General features: G+C 30.6%; 1 protein-coding gene across 1 annotated transcript in view; it reads left to right on the forward strand.

The window, feature by feature from the left end:
• Positions 1–19,179: 19,179 nt before the first annotated feature.
• LOC129969128 (solute carrier family 35 member G1-like) overlaps positions 19,180–24,662 on the forward strand; it is a 49,414-nt gene continuing 43,931 nt past the window's right edge. Inside the window, exon 1 of the mRNA XM_056083549.1 lies at positions 19,180–19,198. The gene's annotated coding sequence lies outside the window, so the exon portion shown is untranslated. The remainder of the gene's footprint in view (positions 19,199–24,662) is intronic.

Here is a 24,662-nt window from a genome sequence, read left to right on the forward strand (position 1 = left end):
ATGTATCTAAAACTCAAATTCGAATTTCGGATACTATTAACTGCATACAAGAGATCGCCGAAACTCTTGTCAAGGATGACGCGATGTATTCAGTTGAAATGCTGAATTCGCGCCAAAAGTTAGTATTTCGTAAACATTGTTTGCTCGTGACATGTGGGCGTTCCCGGGCAAGAAACGTTTATTATAGTGTGGGCGTGAACATTTTGGGAAGATCTATCCCGCTGTTTTCCAATACAATTTTACTTCTTGAAAGCAATGAATGACTCTTCTCTTCGCTTCCAACAATTGTTTGAGTAGATATAAGAGCATACATTAGAGGAAGTTTATCCTTTTCTTAATATCAAGTAAAATATTTCATCATTTTAATAGATAACTCGTCAAATAACTCGCCAAGAAGAATTCAAAAATTATTTAAAAATAGAGATAAAAAGTAATGTAAACTTTCGAAAACTCTTGCTCTTAAAATTGTATACTCGAATAAATATACAATATAGTATTACTCAAATATAAAATACTATCAGATTATCTCTACTCATCTCTACTTACAATGTGTGTGTGTGTGTGTGTGTGTGTGTGTGTGTGTGTGTGTGTGTGTGTGTGTGTGTGAGTGTGTGTGTGTGTGTGTGTGTGTGTGTGTGTGTGTGTGTGTGTGTGTGTGTGTGTGTGTGTCTACAGACCTACAGACCAGACCGTTCTACCTACAGCTACCAAATTTGGCATGTGTATACTTTGGAGGCCGAAAATGTGCATCTCAGAGCGATTTTTTTAAATTTTTAATTAAAATTTTAATTAATTAAAAATTAAACCAATTTTTTTTCCAAAAAAATTTCAGCGTCTTACCGCTATAACTTCAGAAAATATTACAGCACAAAATTGATTTTTTCATCAATAGAAAGATCAAAAAAAATTCTTTTTAATAATACCAATGCTTTTAATTTACAAATTAAGTTTCAATACTAACGAATTTTTAAAGAAATATTTTAACGTTATTTTTCGCACAAAATAAAAATAAAATTTAATCTGCACGAGAATGTCAGTGGGAAAAAATTAGTTTTTATCAACGCGTTGCCATCGTATTAACAGAAGTTCAAATTAAAATATAAATCAACTGTTATTTCAAATTAAATATATAAAAGTGTAATTTTTGGCATGTGTATGTGTGAGGCAAAAAAAATGTGAAATTTCTAAAAAGTAAATGGAGGAAAAGTTTTATATGATCTTTTTCAACATCTACAGTATTAATTCAATAAAACAATTTTATTTAAGATAAACATGATTTAATATATATGAGTTAATCACTCTAATCAGCACCCATCAGTTAATTTTAATCAGGGGCATGCATCTGCTAATAAAATGAACTAAATAATTATATTTTATTTAACTTGAGTCAATAAATGCTCCGATGAATTAAGAATTTTAAATTTTTACTTAGGTCCTCTGTCCTTTGAATCATATTTAATAAAGTATTCTTGAGACACCATTATTTTAAGTAAAAATTTGTGAATTCCAATTAATTAAACCAATTACTAAAACTGAGTAATTTTCAAAATTTGAATATCACTCTTCTGTAAAAACTGCCGGCTTTAAACCACTTCATAGATCAAGAGAGACACGCCAATCTCCTGCCAGGGTTTCTCGACAGTGATTGGCCTGTGATTATGAAAATGTTGATTGTTCTAATACTGATATATAGAAACTTCATAAATCGGTCAGAATTGATCGCGGAAGATAGAAACGTTTATTTATTTATTTAAAAGTTGAAGTGTCAAGAGTATTTCACAGAATATGATTCCTCAGGACAAAGAACAGTGTAAAATTTAAACTTCATAAATTTTCCTAAGTACATTTATTGACTGAAATAAAATAAAATATTTTTATTTATATTATTTGAATATTTTGAAAGTAAAACTAAAACTGAATTTTACGATGAATCAGAGAAAATTTTGTTGAATTATTCTTTTCGATATCATATAAATTACGAAAACATTATTCTGCAGTGCACATACAACTTCAATGCTCAACGACCCTGCTTCCAATTTTCATATTTAAAAAAAAAAGACCTGGTTGTTTTCAGTAAAAAATTGTTTTTATTTTAATTACATTTTAACATTTCCACTTTTATTTAAAGTTAAAATTTTTATGGTCGCTGACAGAAAATTAAAGAGAGAGTAAATGGCACAATTAACAGAACTGTTTATGATCAACATAATAGTACGATTGAATTATATAACTATCAAAATCTGAAGTTTAAAAATATTTTGCAGAAAAAGCTATTAAGAGACCAAGTTACATAATATATTCAATTGAAAATTTTAGAGGTCATTTTTACTCGTGAATCGGCTGATCGTCAAAGGCGGCTAGTTATTTAAATATATGTGAAATTTCGGAGGAATATTTTTTTAATTGAAAAAAGATTTTTGTAAAACTAACTTTTATGAGCGGTGACCAAAATTTTAATGAACTAAGTTTTATATAACTAGTTGAGCTTTTGTATGTTTGACAACATTTTATAAAATACAGAAACAACAAAAATATGTAGAAGCACTGGCAGGAAATCGAAAAAAAATCATTCACTCTTTCAGATAATGAGGCAGGAAAAGAAAACGGAAGTAGCTTTTGTTTCCTATCATACACACACACAAAAAAATCGCATCATCAAGTTATTTCAGTTTCTAAACAGACTCGGAAACAGATTGTATCGGTGAATTCTCAATTTGTGGAAGCTAATATCAGTGCATAATTAGGCTTCGTTAACTTTTGCTCTCGTAACTTCTTAAGTAGAAACTTAATTCGTGAACCTAAATTTTAGTTTTTGTTCGTCCATCCCATTTTGAAGCAACACGAGGAATCATTTAGGATGGATCTCGTAATCTTGAACTCTGATTAGATGACAAAGACGATATCTGAGCCAGTATCCTATTTTCTCCAAACTTTCTATCTCACCGAAACATTTGGCTGTGACGGATTTTCCGCGCATTAGACCATCTAACACGACGGGATTTTAGTACTACATGATTTCAAGCCTTGAATCATCCAACCTCGGAGTCGAGACCTACTACCAGGTCAGCAGGATCAACTATGGATAATCATACGTATTCTTCAGAATATCAAATGTGCAAATATGTAAGTAAAATAAGTTTTGACCTATAAAGTATAAGCTATATCCGTTTATACATACACACATAAAAGATTTACTTTAAAATCTTTAGATTTTTAGAAAGGTTATTGATAAATTTCGTAATAAAGCTATTTTTTTATTGCTTTCCTCATTTGAAATTAAAAATTCTGACAAACACATGTGCACGATCTTGAATTACAACACGGAGCTTATGGAACTGAAAGTAAACAGTTCCATAGCAAGTAAACACCAGACTACGACGGACAAAGCAGAAATGGATAAAATGGCGATATGCTCACTTGATAAGATTTCAAGCTCATCTGATAAGCGTGACTTCATTTTTATATTATGAGCGTTCATTCTTCTGTGGCAATTTAATTTCTTTTATTAGAAATAAAATAATAATAAAACAGAACGGGACACTTGAAGCTGTTTTGTCACATGATAACGATATCATGATAGTTGATTCCATTAGTATAAGTATCGGAATTGTAAATAAGCTGGGGAAATTTTAGTAGAAAATTCAAGACTAATTTCTGTCAATAGGGAATTTAAGGATTGGAATTTTCAAAAAAAAAAAATTAGTTTTATAATATTTTTTGCTATAAGAAAACAAAAAATAAAACTACACAACATAGAAACTCATTTATATATAAAAAAGTATCTCTATAACACTATAACACTATCTGTCATTTATATAGTGCTTTTATATATAACATTTATAATATAATAGTTTTTATATATAGTATTTTTATATATTACACTAGGTTGCCAAAGACAACCAGCTAATTCGCCGGACTTAATGTTCGCCAAAATTTTCAATTAATTATTTTATTTACTTTGTCTCTTAATAGCTTCTCCAGAAAATTATTTCTGAGTTTTAAATCTTGATAATTATACAACTCTTTATATTAAAGAAGTGTTTAAATTAATTTTTAATAAAATTTATTTAATTATTTTTAATGAATTAAACGTTTAATTTATATAATTAAAATTTTATTAATTTAATATAAATTTACGTCTGTACGGTAGTATTTTCGGAAATAGTACGGTTTCGGAATGGTTTTGGCAAAATTGCCAAAATTCAGCTTGATATTTAATTAATTATCATTCCAATAAAACATTTTAAAAATCGTTCTGAAGTGCGCATTCCCGACCTTCAAGGTATACATGTGCCAAATTTGTTAGCTGGAAGTTAAACGATATGGCCTGTAGTAGAGTATCAAGACACACACATGTACATTCATCTTTATTATTAGTATCGATAACAACCTAAAACGCCTGGAATTCCTCGAATAGCTTTTTCATTCTCCTTTTCAGCTCATTCTTAAATGGTATCAATATACTACAAATAAATGGTATTAAATAAATGAAAGACAAAAATCTCTGAGCTTTGAGCAATCGTGGATATATCTAAAATACAAGCCGCAGAACCCACGGTAGAAGCATTTTAACAAAACAGTTAGTATTTCTATATACTAAAGAACATATGTGCGAAATTTCATTCAAATCTGTTAACAGTTCTGGTATTTTATAAGATTTAATGAAACAAACAAAAGGGATGTTTGATTTAAAATATAATCTTTACTACTTTCTGGTATACAAAGTATAAAGAGTGTTCTTTAGTCGTCAAAAAGTTCGAATTCGAGATTTTGACGAACTTTTTAGACATTCCTGATTTCGAGAAACAGATTTTTGGAAAATGTCTCCACATCTGTTCGTCTGTCTATGACAAAAATCCCTTGAAAACGCTTCGAGCTAGATGGATGAAATTCGGTATACGATTTTTACATCAAATTCGCGGATTTCTGCCACATTTTGAGCAAAATCCGTTCAAGGGAAGTCTTTCTGTCTGGCTGTCCAAATATCCGTTAACACGATAACTACAAAACGAAGAGAGCCAGATAGAAAAAGTTTAATGCACAAATTTAGAATATATATTTCTGACATTTGTTAAATTGTGAGCCGAATCTAGCAAGAGGTTGACCGTTCATCGATCTGTACTTTTAGAAACATTTAAACATGTAATTCAAAAACGTATTGGCAAATATATCTAATTTGGTGCAGGATTTTTGTGACTACAAGTGTAATTCTGTGTCAACTTTTTGTTTCATCCGGATAGGAAAAACGCGTAATAAACAGAAATTCGACTTTCGGTTACTATTAATAATATGGCAAGTATGAATCGCCAAAACATTCGCCAAACATCGATACTACGATACATTCAGTAAAAATGCTAAATACTCAGGCCAACGATTAATATTTCATAATTATTTTTCGCCAATGCCATGCAAGGCATAATATTTTTATGAAAGATTATGCGAGAAAGCTTTTGGGAGACCACTGACATTAGTTTTTATATTTAATATTGTTACGAAATTTCCGGGTTCGTTTTATTAGTGGTAGTTATATGGTGTGGAGAACGCTCAATCAGCAGGCGGCAGTAGAAAATAAAACAACGACGTTTATTTACACGAAGACACACAGGACAGCACAAAGATGACAACTATATACAGCACAGAACACGATTATCTTCAGCGGAGACGTGCAGCATACAACAGCAGCATACAAAACAGTATAAACAGCAGCATACAACAAGTCTCTATTGTAGACAGTAGCGCACAACTTAGTTCAGCACTAGCTTCACTCCGTCGCTGCTCCGCTTAACTCTGGAATGCCAGTTCTTTAGCGTCGATTCCGACTACGACCCCTGCAGCCGCTGCCGCCTCCTTTTATAGGTCTCAGGGAGCGGGGCTAAAAGTCTCTCAACCAATCAGGAACGTTCGAGGCGTATCTCGGTTCCTACTGGACGGTTCGGGAAAATTCTCGATGTTTCGGGTATAATCTTTGGCGCCAAATGGTCGCCAAATCGCCAAATGGTCGCCAAGTTTGTCGCCAAGCTCCGGACCTCCGACGCGACACACTGACTCCGTCCAATACAGATGACTGTAAAACATTCTTTCCGATGGTGGAACCAACTATGCTGGGAAGCAGCATTACAGATTCGTAACAATATTTAATTATAACAATATTTATTTTACATTTAATTATATATATTTTCTCATTAAAATCCTTATCTACAAATATAATTAGCAACATATAAAATGTCCAACAGAGCAGTTTTTCAACTATTTTTATGCTCAATTTGGATATTTTATGTTAAAAGCAAGACCGAAATTATAAATAAAATGTTAACGAAATGGAGTTCATTTTTGCAACTAAGTCAAGATAGTAATACCAATCAAATATAAAATATAGCAACGTGTATGTTTACGCGTATTGTGGAAGGCAACAAACACAAACCGTTGCAAAAATAAAAAATCGAATCTTATGACTACTACGTTTCCCATCAGTTCGGATACGGATACAGCCAGCCTATTCGATACTCATTCATCACATGCTTCTTTATTATGTATCATCTATCACTTGCAAAATGTCATTGGAATACTGGCATGTGAAACAAATTAAACACCTTTGCGTCTTTCTTAGCGGTTGTTACTATATTCCTTCATCTATGTCTTATGATCATGCTTTTTGTGCGACAGATGTTGTTCCGCTAATATTCGTAGTTTTCTCCTGACCTAATCCATAAATAAGGCGTAAGAGTGCCTGCTGTCGTAAGAATTAATTAAAATTTTATTCTATAGTAGTAACTCTGCGAGTTCAATTTCTATTTTCACATTAAATCTGATGTTGAGGGCTCAACGGGGCCTCGTCATGTGACCACGGTCCAAAAATGCATGTTAGTCACCAAAATAGCCATTGTGATGTTTCAAAGCCGAGCGTATATAATACTAAACTAAACTAAAATGAAAAATTATATGACCACTCCTATATGCATATTATATTATAATATTATAATATGCACATATTATAATGTTATAGTATATGTTAATATTATATATTATAAATAATAAGAATATAATGAATTTATTATTAAAATATATGCTGTATTTGGAATGGAATCAAGTGTATTTCCTAGAGGGCTATAGTGCCAAACCCTGGAAAAGGGATTCAGTTGGACTTTCCCCAAAGTAATTATTTGCGAGATAATGCGAAAAATTATTTTCACCTACTAAAAAAAACAGTTTTTTCCCAGCAGTAAAACCAAAGTAATTATTCTCACAGGTCATAAAAAACGACTTTCATTTATTAAGAAATAATATATCGTTTGAAAACTGTATCTTTAGCAGTAAAATAATAATAAATTAGTTAGGAACTTCTAATCACGTTTGGAATAAAAAGCATAATTTTAACGCTATGTGTTGACGACCCATTTTCTCTCAGTGTTTAGTTGGTCATGAGAAATTCAATGTATTGTTTGAAATTTTTGAATGAAATTGGTTACTAACACAGTTTTTTTTAAAGTTCTATTTGTATAAAAGTTTGTTTTTATTTCAATTTTCTAATGATATGAAAACTTTTCTGTTAACATTTATATTGCCCATTAATGGATTTAAATCCTGAAAGTAGATGCCAGTCAAATATTTCACTCTTTGAAACTCAAAGAGAAAGTAAACTGACAAAAAAACACAAGTAAAATATTTCTTCATTATTTAAGAATCTAAGATTTCATAAATGACTTTAGAATAAAGAGAAAAAAATCAAAATCAAAACTAAAAGGAGAGGGAAAAGATCAAGTATTCCATTCTTTTCGAAACATTATTCTTTATTTAAAAATAAAAAATTAAAAAAAATATTTAATGTATACGAAAAAATAAACTAAATTTATGGAACAATATTTTTTTTAATTAAAGCAACCTTATTTCGTAAATTAAATCAGATTTTTTATGATTAATAATATTATTCCTCTGTAAAAGTTCTGCAAAAAAAATACTTTTTTAATTTTTGCTTAAATATGTGAAATATCATTATTTAAATCTGCTGTCTTAAGTTTTATCTCATCAATAATTCGTTTTGGAAATAACTTTATTTTCCAACTTTCCACTTTATTTTTCCAATATAAACTGAAAATATTGATTAAAAGTTAATCGGAAGAGATATTTATTTTCTACAGTTAAATTAATTAAATTTTTAATATTTAGAAACATAAAAAATTGAGAAGAATTATTTTAAACATAAAATGGGCTATAAAAATGACGATTCATTAACTGTTCATTCAGTAACATCAAAACTATTTCGAAATTTGCTGAAATAGCAATTAAATATTCGTATTTAAAATACATTTAGATTAAAATAGAGTTTAAATTAAATTAAATATCTGTTTCAGAATTATTGTCCAAATAATAAATGAAGAAATACTTTTTTTCTAGTATTTAACAGTGAGAAAGATGCATTATAAAAATTATGATTGTACTATGAGTGAATAGAATAAATGAATACAGACTTTATTATTTTATTATTCATTATAAATAACAATATTTAAAAAATATTTTTTTTTAATTCTACTAAAAGTGATGAGAAAATCCATTAGTAATCAACCTATAATCGAAAAAAAGTTTCATAATAATAGGTTCATGTAAAATACTTTTTGCAGTACTGAGATATCGACCGAAATAAAAACATTTCATTTTAAATTTTAACTCATTAAAACTTTTAAAAGATCGTTTTCTCATTCTTCAAGCATATTTGTACCAACTTCTGTAACTCAAGGCACATGGATTTACTAATGGAGTTCCAAACTACAGATATATGTTCGACAAATATGTTCGCTTTTACTATTTTTAAAACTTTAAAGAAAGATATACCAAGAGAAGAAAAAATTATTTTTCAAAAAAGACTTTTTTGTTGCTTTTACAATTCAAAACGCATTCTTCATTCTATCAAATTGAATAATGATAGAATAAATGAATCAGATAAGATTTTATAATATTATAAAGTTATTAGAATTTTGAAAAATCTTGGAAATTTCAGAATTAAAAGAAATGAAGAACAAAACGTAAATTTGGTTTATTTCGTCCCAAATCCAAATTCCTTAGCTTTTATTTCATGAGGATTAGCATATTTTCTAGATTATAAAGATGCAGGAAAGTACCATTTATACGTTTCAAGGAATTATTTAAAAATGGCATATAAATAAAAAGAAGCTAAATAAAAATTTTAATAATTACTAATTTAATGACACTAAGCAAATTCGCGTCAATATTATGGCTTTAAAGTTTCTTTTAAATAGAACTAGTGTATTATTACATAGAAATAACAATTATAATCGAATTTTAAGAATTTTCATTTATTGTAATTAAATGAGGAAGACAAATTATTTCATTAGCATCTCCTTGGGCATCTGTTACAATCCTTTTACGTGTCGTGTGCAAAATATAAGTTGTGACAGGGAAAGAACAGCATTCTGGTCGTTGTTCATTGTTATAGATTAAGGACTTTTCAAAAGCTGAAAACTAAGTTTTGACTCTTATCTTAGCGTTACCTTTTCATATCTGTGTAATCATTTATCAGTGAATAAAATCAGTTAGAGTCAATTTTCTTAAGAATTAGACCTACGATTTACGTAAATATTTTGTTTATGTTTCCTGCATTTAAAATAGGCATTACAGAATTTATATTAAAGTGTGAACAATTAATATCTTTTAATTTACTTTTCTTCTAATAAATGCTTGAAATGCGCAGTGCAGTATATTAACATATATAAACTACCAGTACAGAGCCTTCTATTTCAACTCGACACGTTACCGGCAACGGCTTCTATGATTCATCGGGCCGCGGCCGAGTTCACATTCTACGTGCTTTGAGGTAAATGGAAGACTTAGCACGCCATAAGAAGTGAGAAAGTACATATTGTAACAGTGAGTTTTGGTATGAAAATTTTGTCTCCTCGTATTGATGGGTAAAGAAATGAGTTCGCTGAACTCCGGCCTATCCGGCTTTTTTGTTATCCGGAATGCCCTCCCGCCACATTAGGCCGGATATTCGGAAGTGTATTGTAATATCATTCCACCTTTTCCTAACAAAAATTTTCCATTAATAGCAAAAGAAATAATAAACGAAAGCAGAAATTTCAGAAGAAAATTTCCAGGAAATGACGTATTACCGAAACTTTGCATACTTTGTGCCGTGTAAACGAAGTACTTAATCACAACAATGTTATAAATATATCGGGATGATTAGGAATTTAGGTATAAAAGTTGTATAAATAAGAAATATATAAACGGATCTTTACAGCACTTTTTTGAAGAATCTGGCTTCTTTATAGCAGTAATCAGACTCACCTTTATGCGATAACCGTATGGGTTTTTTCACCTTCTAACTTTTCCATTTGTTTTTCTCTGTTTGAGGGTTTTGTAAATTCTATGCAGTTTGCTACATGTTCTTAAACATTTTGATTTTTTTTAAAATTTTCTTAGAGCGTTTCTATTAAATTTGTAAAGAAAACAAATTAATTATGTAATATTATGTATACATTTGGAAGAAGTTCAGAGTTCTAATTCTTGATTAGTTTAGTTTAGTTATATTGTTCCATTTTAAAGCAATATTGGGGCTATTTTGAGACGGACTTCGTAATTTTGAGTAGTAGTCAGATAAAAAGGAAGACACCTCAGCTGGCACCTCCTCTCCAAACTTCCACACCTCACCAACGAGAAGGCGATTGGCCCCGGTGGATTTATCATGCACCAGTCCCGCTTACACGGCGATTCTTCGGTGAAATCGGGTCTCAAACCAGAAACCCTCCTGTTCCAAAGCCAAAACCTTACCACTAGGCCACTGCGGTCCCTATCTCTTGATTAGAATAAAAATGTGTCAAATTGTACAAAAATTCGAAAAATTGTGTATTTTCCAGATAAATTTTTCTTCATGAAAATATATGTGAAAAAAATTAAGCATTTCTAATAGTTTCTCGTATGTTGCGTTTGTGCCGAATATTATTATTTTGTTTCCCATCCTCTTTCAAAAATTGTATAGTATTTAAATTACAAAAAAAATAATTCTACTCTCGTTGATATTATTTAATATTCTACATGCAATTATAAAAAAAAATGCAAAATAACTTTTATGCAGCCACTTTTGTAGAAAGTAACCTCCATATGTTTGCATAGCTACAAACTTGAAATTATTTCATTGAACTTGCACTCATCAAACTCAAATCGACCTTTACTGATATATTTATGGATAAAATCTAACACATTTATGAAAGTGTCTATCACAATTAGGTTTGAAAAGAAGAGTGTTATTTTTGATTGAAACAATGGAAGCTGATAATCTAAGATAACAAAGATATTTCTCGTCTTTTTTAATTTTATTATTTTTATTATCTGTCATAAAAATGGAAAGTTCAAGAAAGTTCTCAGCAGCGTTATCATAACAAAAAGAATAGTGTTACGGCGCACTCATTTTGAATACAAAACGCGTAAGAAATATGTATGAAATAACAAAGCCTCAAAAATTATAATAACACGCTCGCGGTTTTAACACATAAATTCGTTTTTGTTCAAACCATTTTTTGGCATCTTGCCTAAAAGAAAAATACAATTCTTTTCTTTAAAATGTAAATAGGAATGTGCTTTAATATTATGAAACTGAGCATAAAGCTCAGAGTTTATCTAATATGCAATGAAGTCGATCATAGCTCACTTGGTTTATGTGCAAGATGTTTCAAAATTTGTGGTAGTTACTTAAAAAGTGAGGGAATGCAAATAGACAATCGCAAATCAACATACAATGTATGATACTGGAAAACTCAGTTTATGAAGCTCTGTTGGATGCTTCCAGAAGTCTGTTTCAATTTATCTTGCGAATGCGATGTAATTTGCTTCGATTTGAACTAGAAAATAATAAATTGCAGCAAATACAAACTGCAATTTTACCTTATTATTGAAGATGCAAAGAGAATTAAAATTATGTTTATTATTTCCACAATATAACGAATGACATTTGTATTGAAAGTTTTTCGGTAACTGCAATTGCAATTTCAACGAGATTTTCAGACGTTGAAGAAAAAGAAAATTTAACTATCCCCAATCCTCCAATAACACCACAGTTTTTATATATATATATATATATATATATATATATATATATATATATATATATATATATATATATATATATATATATATATATATATATATATATATATATATATATATATATATATAAAATATAGCTTTAAGAATGGAAGAGAATATAAGTGCTAAGAGCTTTTCAACGACGCATTGGTTAAAAAGTAATCGAAATTAGGGCTTGAAAATTATTTTTCAACCCAAGCTTTTAAAGATTTTTAGCCACCGAAGAATTTTCCCTATAAAATTTGTTTGCCATGATAAGGCAATAATAAGGCACTATTTGAATTATCTTTTTATCTCCAGAAGTAACGAAATTATGAGGAAAAGAACATTTTAACCTCCATCATTTTCACTCCACCCGTAGGAGGTATGTTCCATCATTAGTAAGGGGTAATTGAGCCCACATCATTTCTGTACCCATCAGGATGGCGAGAACCAATCATGATACCGCCAGCTTCTTATCTCCATGTCTGAGGCGCTGCTCCCCGGAAGAGGGGAGGGGGTCTATAATTTGTATGAGGAACATAGTAGATAATTTGTATGTAATCCTGATGAAACTTTTCACCTTGATCTTAGAAGAATAAGAAAATCACTGTCAACTCTTCAAAATAAAAAGATTAAAATTTCTGTTAATAAAAAAAATTATCACCTTTTTTTTTAAGCTTTTCCGCGAAATCTTTTTTAAAAGTTATCTTAACATCATTTCAATTAACAATTTCTTAACATCAATTCAAAAAAATTATCTTTATACCATTCTAAAATTTTAAAAAATATATCTTTTTTAATGATATTAATTTATTTTTTATAATAAAACAGTACTTTTTATTGCTGTAATGAAAATTGAGCTACTGACACTTTTGTAATGGCACATCTGTTAGATTTTGCTTTCCATATTATTCATGCGGTGTGAAAAATGCTATTTTGCATTATAATTACTGTCATACGAGATAGTATATTAAATTTTATTTCATTATTTTTTCATTAACTTCTTGTCCTTTTTTTTATTTTATAAATGTTTTTGGTGACGATTAGAAAAATTAAAGTCTTTCTACTTTTTATCATTAACTGCGTTAATTTCAAAACATTTTTAACCTTTCCGCCTCAGCTCTATTTCATTGAATGGTTTTTTTTATTTCATTTAATAAGTTTGTGTAGTGAAATATTTTTTTTAACACCAGTTACAAATTAATACTTTTTATAAAGTGACAACGAGTTTTTCTTTTTACCTTTAGTTACTAATGTACACATTTTTATTTCCTTAAAATTTCAAGAATATTTTAATTTCTATTCCCCCCCTTTTTTTTCTTGTATTATAACTAAGAAAAATGAGAAAAAAAAACTTTCAGCCTTCCCTATATTTATTAATTTGGAAGCTGAGACAGTTACTCTATTTTAAGTGATATTTCGATTACAGTTTAAAGGCGCAAGAAGATCGTCAAATAGGAATTTTTTTTCAGACAATATCTCGTCATTAAATACTGGATTCATCACGATTAAGATGTAATGTCAATTTCGATACTTACTACTTATTTCAAAAGCAGGCCGAAAATAAGTAATTCATTTTCGCATGAACTTCTGTTACCATTAAATTCACATTTTTTTAGTCATATCAAGTAGCAAAGATGCATTATTGTGTTGTGACTTATGGCACTTTACAAGTCCGCTGACAGTTATCTATCAGCGATTTAAGCCAAGTGAGAGTCTCTTGTTTTTTTCAGTAGCGCCAACTAGGGTCAAGCTAAGACTTAGGACTCACACGTCACAACCCTTTTTACGGGGCGGACTTCATTCATGCATTTCATTCATGCCTGAATCAAACGATAACCGCTGAATCAGTACCCCCAGTGGTATTACTCTCGACTTGGAGGACTTTGTGGCCATGGCATATTTATACGTGCGCAAGCCATCTCACACGCGGAGAGTCTTCGGACGGCAGGATGCGAATCCAACGGCCTGCTAACCAGGCTATCCCGGCCTAGATGCATTTATAAATAGGCTTGTAAATTAACAGTTAAGAAATTAATATTACAGTCAAACAAGCTGGTCTCCAAAACCGATTAGCACTCACAAAATCCATTGTGATTACTGAATTTTTGTATCCACTGCGCATTTTCTCAGTAATTTCTCTCCGCATTCATCGGTTATTTGTATATTATACTTGTACTCGTCATGCAATTGCTTCACATTATTTTACACTTAGTCAGGTGACAGGTACATTGTGTGTATATTCTTCAATATTCTCCATTTTAAATAGTTTTAATGAATGACCATGTTTTATTTCAAGACATTTCCTGGTGGCTTATCCTAATTTAAGTTACACATTTTTCCAAAAATCCTCATAACTTCCTAACTTTTTATAAGCTTCTTGCAAATAGTCATATACCGATATAAAATTTCATATTCATTCTGTAAAGTTAAGATCGAAATTCTACATTGTTTTATTTCATAGAAACTGTTTCTCCGAAGTAATGATTTCAACGGTTTTTCTTAAATATTCTTGCATTTTGTTTGTCTCCTAATAATAAAGATGAAAATATGTATGTGTACAGTATAAAAATTATACAGTAAATGTAAATATGTATTGTTACATAGAATTATCTTTAGTAATCTTAGCTTATAATAAAGTTGTGTGTGTGTGTGTGTGTGTGTGTGTGTGTGTGTGTGTGTGTGTGTGTGTGTGTGTGTGTGTGTGTGCGTGCGTGCGTGCGTGCGTGCGTGTGTGTGTGTGTGTGTGTGCGTGTGTGTGTGCGTGCGTGCGTTCACGCTCAACATATCGGGAATGCGCACCTCAAAGGAAATTTTTTTTTGAAATTTTAATTAGAATTAATTAAAAATAAAGCGAATTTCTGAAGCTTCTCCGCTCTAACTTCTGAAAATACTATTGCTCAAAATATGAATTTTGAAAATTTCTTTTTTGTTATACTAATCTGATAGTCGTGCAAATTTTTGAAGAATTTTGGTAATTTATTTTTAATATTTCTTTTTATTTATTTATTCTTTTTTTGCTTGATTTCTAACGTCAAGGCTAAATATGAAGGATTCTGTTTAATATCTGTGTGTTTATATCTGTGCTCTGTTTAATATCTGTGTGTTTATATCTGTGCTCTGTTTAATATCTGTGTGTTTATATCTGTGCTCTGTTTAATATCTGTGTGTTTATATCTGTGCTATGTTTAATATCTGTGTGTTTATATCTGTGCTCTGTTTAATATCTGTTAATATCTTATAATAATACAAATAAAAAACCGCAAAATTACAGATACAGTACCGCAAAATTTAAAAGATAGAGAAATTTACATCTAAATAATTCATGTGACATTTTAATAAAATTAATATTCCTATCAAACCATCTGGTCGTCAAAGGCGACTAGTATAAACATAAAATATTCTAGCGTGGAAAAATAAATTCAAATTATCTTTCGTGTTTTTGAATCAAAGCTTGCATAATTTTTTGATAGAACTATGTAAACATACTTCGTCATTTGAAGATGAAAACTTATTATAAGAGTTATTATATAACCACAGAGTGGAAAAACTGACAATATTTCAGCACACATTTCTTTAGAAGCTTGTTGTCCTTCGTCATTTTCGTTGCGCGATATCCTTGAACAATCCGCCCGCGCATTCCTTTCTCTTTTCAATGTAACTGAATGAACAAAGATCTCTGTCTCCAGAAAATACCAAATTTCCAACAATATAATATATCTATTACCTATTTTTTGCATAATTCTAATAAAATGTTGCCATTTTGGTATCCGTTTATTATGAAGACTATTTTCATTGTGCCAAAAGTAACTTGTTTCCTGTTTTGACAACAATAATTTCAAGGAGAAATCGATGAATAGTTGCTGTCATATGAATCCTCAAATTTTATGTAATTCTTTTTCCTGCTTGTAAAGCTTGGGAGTGCTCTCCCTACTATTTTCTCTTATGTTTATAAAACATAGAGCATTTTGTGTTTATCTTTGTAATGTAATAAATAAATTTTCTCCCATTCATAAAACTCAAATCATTTCTGATTGAAATAATTACAAAAATAATCGCATTGATAAAGTATTTGATTTAACCCTTTAAAGGGCCATTTTTTTTCTAGTCATATTATGTTAAAATATTTTTAGCCTTGAAATTAGAATAAGAAAAGGGATTTACTTAGATTATTAGATAAATTTAATTTGATTCATTCATTAATTTGGTTAGTTAATAATTAAGTGACAAACCAAGACACATCATTTTGTGTGAGATAAAGAACTGAAGCATCTAAGCTTCTGTCTTTCTAAAAAAATTTGTCATAACTTATGCCAACCTACATAATTTCATACAAAGATTGATAAATTTGGTGGGAAGGATACTTCCCACGGCCTTAGAAAGGGTTAATAAACGTTGTTTTCTAAATCTAAATCAAACCAAAGTAGTGGTCTCTTCAAAACTTTCTCGCATACTCTCTGAAAAATGTGTTATACCAGAGGACGTCTTGTATGATATTGATGTATAATACATACATTAACATAGGCGAAATATTAACATTTAAGTGAATTTAGCATCTTTCCTGATCCATCGCGTCATACTTGACGAGAGTTTTACTGATTAATCTTTCGCATGCAGTTAATGGTAACCAAACCGAATTTGTGTTTATTCGCGTTTATTGCCATCAGATTGAAACCAAAATTTGACATAAAACTACACTTGGGTTACCAAATCCCATCCAAATTTGATATAATTCAATTAGTGTGCTTTTGAGTTTATCCTATTTATATGTTTTTGGAAGCACAGGTTGATAGACGATGAATCTCTAGCTGAATTTAGCTCAAAATTTGAACAGGGATAGTTAAATCTGTGTACCCAATTTTTTCAGTTTTGCTCTCCTCGTTTTACTATTATCGTATTAATTTTTATTCGAACCACCGGACAGACAAATTTTCTCTAAACGGAGTTTGCTCAAAATTTGAAAGAAATCCACAAATTTGGTGCAAAGACCAAATACCAAATTTCATCCTTCTAGCTCAATGCGTTTTTGAATTATCTTTGTCACAGACAGACGGACGGGCATTTTCCAAAAACGCGTTTTTCGAACTCAAGAAGTAAAAAACGTGGACATTCATCAAAATTTCGAGTTCGAACTTTTTTGACGATTATTATACTTTCTCTATACTACGTATACGAGAAATCAAAAAGAGCATTCCTCGTTTGCTTTTTGGACCCCTTTCCTTTCTACAGATGGGATGAAAACTTTGACAGAGATCTAAAATTCTGATGCTTGATTACATGCTTGATTCTGATGCTGATTTACAGGGATCTGAATTCCAGCTGTCCAAGAGGAAATTTTTAAAATTCGTTTTTGCATAAATCGCTTTTTCATATTTTAAATAGTATGCATTATGACTGAAGTTTCGTTTGGCCAAAAGAAAATTCTTTGCAATTGAATAGTTTAATCATGATCATTCTTTAACACAAAGAGAAAGCAAATAAAAAGTAATATCAAAACAAACAAGTTGAAAGCAAACAGTCATCAAATTTCATTCCTGGGATTTCGATGAATCTCTTCATTTTAGACCTAATGATAAAAAATACTTTTAAATCGTATCAGTTATTTGTGCAAGCAGCAACTCAAAAATACTGCAAGCGAAACTTTTAATATTCAATTTATGGTCTTTATACCTTAATTGCTTCTGTCAAACATTGACTGAAATCCGCGGTCAAATTGGTGTGAATTCTACCTGTCTATCGGTCCTTTCGTGTGTATGTAAACATAACGCAAAAGCACAATGTTAGAAAGATAAAATATGCTTTTAATTGCCAGAATTGTAAATATATATCAAATTTTGCACAAAATTTATCTGTGAATTGATTATCTGGCAATCTATCTATTTGTTCATTTATTAATCCAACAATACAAAAACACATCTATTTAGATAAGCAAAATTCTGTATAACCTCTTTTGCATAGCTATACAGTATCTAATTTTAGACTCAATTCACCATCAAACAGATTGTTTGTTTATCTGTATGTGAACATGATAAGTGAACAACATAAAGAACAAAATAATTTGTATTTTTTGTATGTATAATATGTAAATTTGTATCAAATTTTGGATTAAATCGGCCACAGGGACGAGATTCGAAATGAAAAGCGGTTCGTTAAAGTTTAATAATAACTAAATACTAACTTCTTATTACAGTATTGATGAAAGCCGAAAGTAGAATCGTCTGCTGACTCAGCTGCATAATAACATCTTATTAATAAAACGCTGATTCAGTAGGTTTGTTCAGCTGTGGTAATTGCTTAGTGTTTAACTTACGATTGCCATGATGACACAGAAAAAAGAAAAACCAAAAGATTTTATTTTGTCTTCCAGCTGTTCATTCAGATTGATTTTGGAACCTTAGCAACTCAGTCCAAACAAATCTTATAAATATTCTAATATGATGAAAATTGATGGAATAAAATTTATTGTTTAGACCACATCATTCTGAAAAGCAGATATGACCTCTTAAAAGTATTTTAGCGGATTCTCGGATAATCTTGGAAAATCAAACAATGACCATCTAGGCAGCGAAGGCGGTTACTTTAATAATAAAAAAAAAATACAGAGGAATTCCAATTATCCGAACTCTGGTTATCTGAATCTTGAAGGGTAAAAAGAAATCTGCAATTAAAATCTTTCAAATTAAAAATGAATCAAAGACAACAAAGCTATTGACTTCCATCGATATATCAAACATTTATATTTTAACAGAGGGAATCTTTACAAAATGTCAACATTATTGATTTGTAGTTATTAAATTGATACATTATAAAACAAATTCCATTCCTTTTCCTAAAAAAAAATTTTTTTAACCTTTTTTCGTCAAATAATCTATTATCTAGATATACGGTTAGCCTAATCGGATATGATACCAATTAATCCGGATTTGGATTAGAATTGTCACAAAAGTGTAAGAAGCTTAAAGATAGTTTAAACTCAGCTAGCTGATTCACTGTAACTGTTTTCGGTAATCCCCTGTGATCAACAGTCAATCTAAATATTACATGGCATCTTAGGCAAAGGAAGAATTATTCATTAAACGGTATGAACATTTGATTTACTTGGCCATCTTGTCAATAGAAGGTAATCTTAATTTTATTTTACATAATTCGAGTAGTTGAAATGTTTCTTAGTGATTGATGACTTGTGTATTCTATGATATCTGGTATTTTTTTCTCGTCTTATAAGAAATAGATACTTTATTGCATTCAAAAATGTTTTGTCATGTAGCATTTTAATACCTTAACTTCTATTTAAATAAAAAGTTGTTCTTTCAGAAATAATCGCGAATTCTATATTAATCTTGTACTTAATATCAGATCATTATAGCATAATCGATTTAAATTCGAGTTTCTATTAATTAATATCTAGATCATGTGAACAAATTATAAATGAAAAAATTCAGGTCAAGGAATAAAGATATTTTGAACTTGGTTCGAAAATATGTCATCAAAATGTTAATTCTGAACGCCCCCAAGCTACAAAACTTATCTACTAAAAGGAGATGCTGAGATATTAATTTATCAACCATCCATGCTTCTATTATTGCTATTGTTTATAAGCTGGTAATTTATAACTGTCAGTAAGTTTCTAAAAACGTAATAAAATAGGCTTGATTATAAATTGCGCAAAATGTTATAACAGATCAGTCTAGTCCAGAGCGGCCCATTGCCTCTAGAGCTATCGCATTTGATAGTTATTTCTAGAACAGTATATTCTCGTTAAGAAAAGATTTTCAGAATTTAAATTATAGTGAGAAATTAATTGAAAATTTGATTTAGTATTTTATTGCACAAAATCATTTTTACAAGTTTCGAACAAAGATAACTTTTTAGCGATTCCTTAATTTTCTCGCACAAAACTTTTCGTACATTTATTAAATTTTTCAAAATATTTTTAAATGCCTTTTACAATAATGTTTTCTATTATTTTAATAATTGTATTTCGTTCGTAACGTGCTCACGAAAAATGTGTTTAATGTATTCAAAACGCACTTTCTATATTCTATCATTATAAGCACATTTTACTTTCTCGTATATGTAGAAATGGTAATTCTCAAAATTATGGCTCAAGAGATTGGCAAATCTCCACATTTTAGACCTTCCTGAATTAAACGTATTTTTGGAAAATGTCCGTCTGTCTGTTTCTGTGACAAAGATAACTGTTAGAGGTTTAAAATTTGATATACTTTCTTTACACCAAATGTGCAGATTTTTACCAAATTTTGAGTAAAATCTGTTCTGAGGAAGTCCGCCTGTCCGGCTGTTTGAATATAAGTTAACACGATAAGTTAAAGATAGTTAGATCTATAGAATTGGGTACACAGATTATAGCAGGGGTGGCGAACCTTTATGGATCAACGCGCCAATTTTTCTAAAGAAATGTTTAATGAGGTATAGAAGTGCCATCAAATAATTTGATTGTCGGGAAGATAATAAAACTAAATACTAAAAACTCAAAACTCTTTATTTACTGCGAAAAACATTTTGCACTGTAAAATAGTAAATTTTTTAGTTATGCGTATAATTCAAATTAAAGTAACATTAGTGTGACTTCTGATGGCGCAGATTAGATGATAAATAACCTATATTAGGATTTGTAAGATGTTACTTTTGGCAAAATGCATGCTGAATGGGAGTCATCTGTCAAACGGTTTCTAAGCGAGTCTTTAGTGTTATTCATCTCTGAAAATAATGAATCCCAGTCATAGCCAGCTTCTTCAAACAGTTAAATGTTTCAATTGAATTCTGCGTTTCGAAAATTTGGTTATTGGCATTTTTACTCATATTGCTTGTTAATCTTTCTGTTTCAATCAATTCCAACTTTTCCCTTGTTCGAATAAATTTTTGAATCCATATTGAACTAGACTGGAAATCGATCAGTTGCATTTCAAATTCTTCCCTTTCCAACCTCGAATTGGGACAAGTTCAGCTTATCAAATGAAGTTACATCAGGGTACTTAATAGACTGGAGCGTTATGGGAATATGTGCCCCTCGACCGATCACTCGCGTTTGTTCGTAATACTTCATAGTGAACTTTCTTATTTTGAAGTAAAATGCAAACCATTTTGATCAGTGGTGTACCCAAAACATTGTGTCGTGTGCCATCAGTGGCACGTGTGCCACTGGTTCCCTGATCTATGTATGGACACTTATCGTATTTTGATTGAAATCCAACAAGGGATTGACCGTCTGTCGTCTGTAATTTCAGAAACATTTAGAACTGATCTCAAAAATAGAATGGCTTTAATATATCAAATTTGGAATGCAATTTTGTCATTACAAGTTTTGTGTCAAATTTTGTTTCAATCGTTGGAGAAAAACGTCTAAAACACAAATTCGATTTTTGGATTCTATTAACGCATGCCAGGGAGTATTTGCCAAATAACGCGCCAAGGATAACACGAAAGATTCAGTAAAAATGTTAAATATAAACCAAAATTTAATATTTCGAAACCTTTATACGTCAATGCCATGTAAGGCGTTCTCTGGCATGACAAGCTTATTAAAAAATATGCGAGAAAGTTTTGGGGAGACCATTTCCGCTGGTTTTTAAAAAAGAAAAAAAAGACAATCTAAAATAATAATAGGCTACGGTTTTTTCGGACTAGATTCGAATCTTTTTTTTTTTTTTTGTCTGTTGATCAACAAAAATAGGACTTAACTCTGGTTTTATTAATTAATAAAAGAATAATCAGATTTTGGGGCTTTAATTCATGTTTTCATGTAGTATAGAAGAGGAAATTAGAGAAACGAGAAACGAAAATTTTTAATCTTATGAATATAGGCATTTCAAAAACTAAAACATTAAAAAAGTGGATTCAATCACATCCAACTCCTAATTTCTCAAACTAGATTAGTTGGATATCATGCATTTTTTAACCGCTAACGACAAATCCTGTGTTTCCTTTGTGGTCCTAAGTTTTTAATTTTAGAGTGCTGTCACGCTTTCTCTAATTTTTCGATATTTTGCTTCATTTCATTTTAAAAACAACTTTAGGTGATAAATCATTTTCTGTACCATTTGATTAGAAAACTCAAAATTCCGTTTGAAATGTTTGTATTGTATTTATAAATGACCCTGTTTTTTGAATTTTAACCGAAAACAAGTCTGAATTTGGGAGAAGTTAATTGGCTGCCTATTAATCAGATTGTGCTGGTAATCAGATTCATTTTTTTTTTATTTCCTCGTATACGAAGCATAGAAGAAGTATAGTTATCGTCAAAAAAATTCAAATTCGATATTTTAACGAAACTCCATGTTTTAGCCTCCTTGTGTTCGAAAAACATATTTTTAGACAATTTCCGCCTATCTGTGACAAAGATAACTCAAAACCGCTTTGAGCTAAAAGAATGAAATTTGGTATACTGTTTTTGCATCACATTTGCAAATCTCTATTAAATTTAGAGTAAAATCGGTTCTGAGGAAGTCTATCTGTCAAGCTGTTCGAATATAAATTAACACAACTACGAAACGAAGAGAGTTAAATAGATAAAATTCGGTAGGCATGTTTTAAATCTATAGTATAATCCCCCTCAAACTTTGAGTCAAATCCAACAACGGGTGACAGCTTGTCAGTCAGTATTTTCGGGAACATGTAAACTCAAAAATTCAAAAATGACTTGAATGTATGAAATTTGATAAGGGAGTTTGTGACTACAAGTGCAGTTTTGTATCAAATTTTTGTTTCAATCGGTTGAGGAAAATGTATCTAAAACCCAAATTCGATTTCCGGCTAATATTGACCGTATGCCAGGGATTAATCGCCAAATAACTCGCCAAGGATGACACGATATATTCAGTAAAAATGCTAAATTCAAGCCAAATGTTATTTCGTAATTATTGTACGCCATTGCCATGTAAGGGGTTCTCTGGAATGACAAGTGTATTAGAGACATTGCGAGAAAGTTTTTGGGAGACAAATCCCACTGAACTTTTTTTAATTCTCGTATGTGAAGTATATAAAGGGTATTTGTAATCGTCACAATTTTGAAGAATTTATTTTCGAGTAAAATTATATCGGTTCTAATTTCCACTGTCAAATTTTGCGTGGCTTAGCGTGTGCCTCTGGTTAATTTAGAAACTAAACTGGATATTTTACAGCATATTTCTGATCTGATGCTGAAGCAAATGAACAGGATGTAATAAATTCTTCGGGTAGCACTTTTTCGACCCGTTTGTTAAATTTGCCATTTTATTTCAAAAAGATGCGCTGAAATATTTTTACTTCCCCGCATACGAAATAATATAAAGAGAAAGCATCGTTGTATTACGATATTATAAATATTTTTAATATCGTACAATTTTGTACCATATACGTGTGCAACTAGGGCTTATTTGTAAAATCTGATCGTTCTGGACATTTGATGATCGCAATGTCATAAATCTGATAGGACCTGATCATTGCAATGTCACAAACATGCATTGTGACATTGCTATACTCCAATGTTACAAATGCATGTTTTGCATCTGAGTAATATTACTTTTTTTTTTTGCTCTGGTAAAAGGTGGGAATGTAGTTATGACTTATAAATGTAGAGAAGAAAACAGAGGGTCAAGGTCTGCGACTTCTATATTTCTCACCAGACAAATGAGTTCATAAAAAAAGTCTCTTATTTATGATTAAATATATTACTATCTTTTGGCAGCTAGCCGTAGAAATAGGTGTACATCATTAGGACTGTGTCGATTTTCGATTTAACGAAAACAATTGATATTTTTGAAAAAACGATTTCTCTATGCCAGTTTTCAAAAATGTCGGTCTATCGAAATCATGATAATGAATAATAGTTCAGGATGAACCGTGATGCAATAAATCGATATTTACAATTTACATTTTTCGATTTCGTTTTGATTATCGGTTAGGGTTTATTTTTGTTACTCTTCATTCTTATTGACCTGCAAACAGAGTTTTTGTTAATATTTCTATAAATACTGTCTTATTCTAATTTTAAAACATGTCATTTTGGAATGAACTGTTTTCTGTTCCCTAACTGAATACCATTATGGTAAAATAATTGCGGTTATCAGAAGGTTGTTAACTGTCTTCTGTTCAGAGGCGGTGGTAGCAGTAAAGCAAGGGGGGGCCCCCTGTCGGCAGCCTCTTGCACCCTCCCGTCGGCGAGAGACTGAGAATTTCGTCGGCAAAAGTGTTCATCACTGCAGGATGGTTGTAGAGTTGCACTTTATCGATATGATTGTTTAAAAACCGTCTTAAAGTTAATATATTGTAAATAGTCAAAATATCCAAGTAACGTTTAAGATGTCTTCACGATATTTGGTAAAATAATCGATAAGGTGATAGGTCAATAATGTGTCGCATTTTGTGGACAATTTTGATAGATCGAATAAGAACTGGATGCATTGGATGTCGAAGACGTCAAGTTCATAGATGTTCAGACATCTGATTCAATTGTCGTTCATTAAGCTTATAATTTGTTACTTTTGGCAATATAACTGTCTAGGTAACAAGCGAATAAGATATCTACAAGGTGATAATCTCATTTTGCTGGCAATTTTTGGTCGGCCAATTATAAATTCAATGCG

The sequence above is a fragment of the Argiope bruennichi genome, chromosome 5 (genome assembly GCF_947563725.1).
Source record: "Argiope bruennichi chromosome 5, qqArgBrue1.1, whole genome shotgun sequence".
In the NCBI taxonomy this organism is placed as follows: domain Eukaryota; kingdom Metazoa; phylum Arthropoda; class Arachnida; order Araneae; family Araneidae; genus Argiope; species Argiope bruennichi.